Source organism: Cupressus sempervirens, chromosome 1 (assembly GCF_028749045.1).
Source record: "Cupressus sempervirens isolate cs-2001-9-10 chromosome 1, ASM2874904v1, whole genome shotgun sequence".
In the NCBI taxonomy this organism is placed as follows: Eukaryota; Viridiplantae; Streptophyta; class Pinopsida; order Cupressales; family Cupressaceae; genus Cupressus; species Cupressus sempervirens.
The window spans coordinates 607735111-607740110 of NC_143118.1; the positions used below are offsets into that span (position 1 = coordinate 607735111).

At 49.6% G+C, this 5000-nt stretch overlaps 2 non-coding genes across 2 annotated transcripts in view; both read left to right on the forward strand.

The window, feature by feature from the left end:
• The first annotated feature begins 4141 nt into the window (after positions 1-4141).
• Positions 4142-4295, forward strand: LOC149579032 (5.8S ribosomal RNA). Its single transcript, XR_016358168.1, has one exon. It is a non-coding gene; the product is annotated as a 5.8S ribosomal RNA (ribosomal RNA).
• A 224-nt stretch (positions 4296-4519) lies between these two features.
• Positions 4520-5000, forward strand: part of LOC149579033 (25S ribosomal RNA) — a 3402-nt gene continuing 2921 nt past the window's right edge. Inside the window, exon 1 of the ribosomal RNA XR_016357852.1 lies at positions 4520-5000. This exon is cut by the window's right edge and continues 2921 nt beyond it. This is a non-coding gene — a ribosomal RNA (25S ribosomal RNA).

A 5000-nucleotide genomic window follows, 5' to 3' on the forward strand; every position in this document is an offset into this window, starting at 1 on the left:
TTTTCGTGAGGGCAGAAAAATCTTCCGACTGCAAATTCCAGGCACGTCCCTGGGTTTTGTAATTTTTGCGAGCGCAGACGACTCATGTACGTGATCCAAAATTGATCAACTTATTTTTTTGGTTAACGCCCAAAGTTTTCAACTCAAATCGAGTTGGCTACCCCGACTCGAATCGCCTCCGAATTTTTCGTACAACCCATGTCACCGTGCTCGACTTGATTCTAAGTGCCCCGAGTCATGTACGTGGTCCAAAAGAGGTCAACCTTTTTTTTTTTTTGGGGTTAATGCCCAAAGTTTTCAACTCGAACCGTGTCGGCAACCCCGACATGAATTGCCCCAACTACCCGAACCCCGACTTGAATCGCGTTGAGCCTTAACCGCCTCCAATTTTTTTGCACGAATCATGTCACCATGCTCGACATGATTCTAAGTGCGCCGAGTCATGTGCATGATTCAAAGGCGGTCAACTCTTTTTTTGGGTTAACGCCCAAAGTTTTCAACCCAAATTATGTCGGCAACCTCGACTCGTATCGCCTCGAGCCTTAACCGCCTCCAATTTTTTTGCAGGACTCATGTCACCGTGCTCAACTTGGTGCCCCGAGTCATGTACGTGATCCAAAAGTAGTTAACTTCTTCCTTCTTTGGTTAACACACAAAGATTTCAACCCGAATCATGTCAGCAACCCCAACTCAAATCGCCTCGAGCCTTAATCGCCTGCAATTTTTTCAAACCACTCATGTCACCGTGCTTGACTTGATTCTATGCGCCCCAAGTCATGTACGTGATCCAAAAGTGATTAACTCTTTTTCTGGCTAACGGCCAAAGTTTTCAAATCGACTCAGCTACCCCGACTCGAATTGCCTTGAGCCTTAACTGCCTCCATTTTTTTTTTCACTCGACTCATGTAATCGCACTCGCCTTGATTTTGAGTGGCCCGAGTCACTTACGTGATCCAAAATCGGGTAGCTTTTTCTTTTTTCTTTTTTTTGTCAAGTCCCAAAGTTTTGAACTCGAATAGAGTCAGATGCCTCGACTCGAGTCGTCTCCAAATTTTTTGCACGACTCATGTCACCGTGCTCGACTTGATTCTAAGTGCCCCGAGCCGTGTACATGATCCAAAAGTGGTTAACTTTTTCTTTTTGGTTAACGCCCAAAGTTTTCAACTCGACCCGCCTCGGCAACCTCGACTCAAAGCACCTCGAGCCTTAATGGCCTCCAATGTTTTTGCACGACTCATGCCACCGTCGACTTTTTGCTCGAATCATGTAACCTAGGGCACCTCGATGCTACGTGACCCAATCCCTGTGCGCGATCCAAAACTGGGTAACATTTTTTTTTGAACTCCCAAAATTTCATTCTTTTTTGTCTTATGAGGCCTATCATGATCTCTTTTTATAAAGAAAATTCTCAAATCAGATCGTTTCGACTACCCTACCTCGAATCTGGCTAGCTAGGCGTAACGCCTCGAGTCAGCACGACAATATGTGAACTAAAACTTGTGCGTGATCCAAAAGCGGGTAACTTGTTTTCTTTTTTTTTGTAATGCCCAAAATTTAGCGCTTTTCACTGTACCGGGCCTCCCATGATTTTTTTTGTTTTTTTTCTTTTTTTCCCTCGTCGACCCACTCTGGCGACCCAGTCGGGTCGCCCGAGGCTAGGGTGACGGAGATGGGTTGACCTAGTCGGGTGACCCAAGTTGGGTCGACCCAGGCGTGCGATCCTAGCTGGGGACAGCAAGTCGATTCTATAAGTTTTCTTGCCAATTTTGCTAGCCAGGTCAGCTCACCAAGTCATCTAACCATGTGGTCTTCGCCAAATCAAGAATTGACTCTTTAAGTCCGCTCATAGCTCGTCAAGCCGGCTCACCAAGATGACTTACCGTCTCGCCTCACTAGGTTGCCCCACTAGGTCACCTCTTCTTTAAGACCGCTCACCATGTCAGCTCCCCAAGTTAGCTCACCGAGTCGACTATTCAGGTTGCCTCACCAAGTTGACCCCTTAAGTTTGCTCACCAAGTCAGCTCCCTAAGTCAGCTCACCAAGTCGAATCACCTAGTCATTTTACTACCTTGCCCCAGTAGGTGTGCTCGCCAAGTTGCCCCATCGAGTTGCTTCTCTAAGCCCACTCACCATGTCAGCTCACCAAGTCGGTTGTTCAAGTACATTATCAAGTCAACTCTTTAAGTTCGCTCACCAGGTCAGCCCGCCCAAGTCGCCTCTTTAAGTTCGTTCGCCAGGTCAGCCCGCCCAAGTCGCATCAGTGGGCTAACACGCTGAGTCACCTCACAAAGTTGACTCTTTAAGTGCGCTCACCAAGTCAGCTCAACAAGTCGACTCACCATCTCACCTCGATAAGTTGGCTTGTCGACTTACCCTAGCAAGTCGTCGCCTCTTTAAGCCCGCTCACCGTGTCAGCTCGTCAGGTCGGCTCACCAAGTTGGCTAATCAAGTAGGCCCACCAAGTCGCCTTAAGGATAGCTCCTCACCATGACTCACCTCACCATATTGACTCAATGAGTCACCTCACCATGTTGACTCTTTGAGCCCGCTCGCCAGGTCGCCTCACTAAGTCGACTCGAGTATGTTGCCATGTCAACTCTTTAAGTTTGCTCGCCAGGTCGACTCGCCAAGTCAGCTCACCATGTCATCTCAACAAACCAACTCGCCGAGTCGCCTTACCACGTTGGCTCTCTAATACCACTTGCCAAGTTGCCCCACCAACTCACCCTGTTAGGCCCACTCACAACATTGCCTCATTAGCCCCACTCTAACCAAGTCGATTCTTCAAGTGCGTTCATCAAGTCACCCCACCAAGTACTCTCACCAAGTTGACTCTTTAAGTCCTTTCATCGAGTCACCCCACCAAGTACTCTCACCAAGTCAACTCTTTAGGTCCGTTCATAGAGTCACCCCACCAAGTCGACCCTTCAAGTGCATTCATCAAGTCACCCCACCAAGTTGACTCTTTAAGTTCATTCATCAAGTCACCCTGCTAGGTCAGCCCACAAATTAATCTCACCAAGTCGAATCTTTAAGTTCGTTCATCAAGTCACCCCGCCAGGTCGGCCTACCAAGTGGACTCTTTAAGTTCGTTCATGAAGTCACTCTACCAAGTCGGCCCACCAGGTCGACTCTTTAAGTTCGTTCATCAGGTCACCCCGCCAGGTCAGCCCACCAACTACTCTCACCAAGTCGACTCTTTAAGTTTGCTCACCAAGTCACCCCGCCAGGTCGGCCCACCAAGTACTCTCACCAGGTTGACTCTTTAGGTTTTTTCATCAGGTCACCCCATCTAGTACTCTCACCAAGTTGACTCTTTAAGTTCGTTCATCAAGTTGCCCTGCTAGGTTGGCCCACCAAGTACTCTCACAAAGTCGACCCTTTAAGTTCGGTCATCAACTCACCCCGCCAGGTCGGCCCACCAAGTACTCTCACAAAGTCAGCTCTTTAGGTTCGTTCATCAATTCACCCCGCCAGCTCGGCCCACCAAGTTCTCTCACCAGGTCGACTCTTTAAGTTCATTCATCAAGTCACCCTACCAGTTTGACCCACCAAGTACTCTCACAAAGTCGACTCTCTAAGTTCGTTCATCAAGTCACCTTGCCAGGTCAGCCCACCAAGTACTCTCACCAAGTCACCTCGCTAGTTCGACCCACCAAGTCGACTCTTTAAGTTCGTTCATCAAGTCACCTAGCTAAGTCGGCCCACCAAGTCGACTCTTTAAGTCCGTTCATCAAGTCACATGACCAAGTCAGCCCACCGAGCACTCTCACTGAGTCGACTCTTTAAGTTTGTTCATCAAGTCACCCAGCCAGGTCGGCCCACCAAGTCACCAAGTAGTCTCACCAAGTTGACTCTCTAAGTTCGTTCATCAAGTCACCCCACCAGTTCGGCCCACCAAGTCAAATCTTTAAGTCCGTTCATCGAGTCACCCCACCAAGTACTCTAACCAAGTTGATTCTTCAAGTGCGTTCATCAAGTCACCCGGCCAAGTACTCTCACCAAGTTGACTCTTTAACTATGTTCATCAAGTCACCCCACCAAGCACTCTCACCACGTCAACTCTTTAGGTCCGTTCATAAAGTCACCCCACCAAGTTGACCCTTCAAGTGCATTCATCAAGTCACCCCACCAAGTACTCCCACCAAGTCAACGGATATCTCAGCTCTCGCCACGATGAAGAATGTAGCGAAATGCGATACTTAGTGTGAATTGTAGAATCTCATGAATCATCAAGTCTTTGAACGCAAGTTGCGCCCGAGGCCTCGGCCAAGGGCACGTCTGCTTGGGCGTCGCACTAGAAAATTTTTCCCTCCCCGGCGAGGAGCGGAGATGGCCGTCCGTGTCTACAAGTGGCGCGCGGTTGGCTAAAATGACCAGGAGGTCCGTCGATCCGTCACGACGAGCAGTGGCTCGCAAAGGCCGACGTTGGTTTGCGTCGATCGAACGATTCCTTGCGAGGAACTTTATTCTAGGCTTAGCAGCCCGCCACAGTGCGGGCATTGCTGCATCTCTACCGCGTCCCCAAGTCAAGCATGAGTACCTGCTGAGTTTAAGCATATCAGTAAGCAAAGGAAAAGAAACTTACCAAGATTCCCCTAGTAACGGTGAGTGAATTGGGAAGAGCCCAGCATGAAAATCGACGGCCGCGCCTGTCAAATTGTAGTATGTAGAAGCGTCCTCAGCGACGGACCAGGCCCAAGTCCCCTGGAAGGGGGCGCCGAAGAGGGTGAGAGCCCCGTCGGGCCTGGACCCTGTTGCACCACGAGGCACTGTCGGCGAGTTGGGTTGTTTGGGAATGTAGCCTAATCGGGTGGTAAATTCCATCCAAGGCTAAATACGGGTGAGAGACTGATAGCGAACAAGTACCGCGAGGGAATGATGCAAAGGACTTTGAAAAGAGAGTTAAAGAGTGCTTGAAATTGCCGGGAGGGAAGCGGATGGAGGCCGGCAATGTGCCCCAGTCGGATGCAGAACGGTGTGAGCCAGTCCGTTGCTCG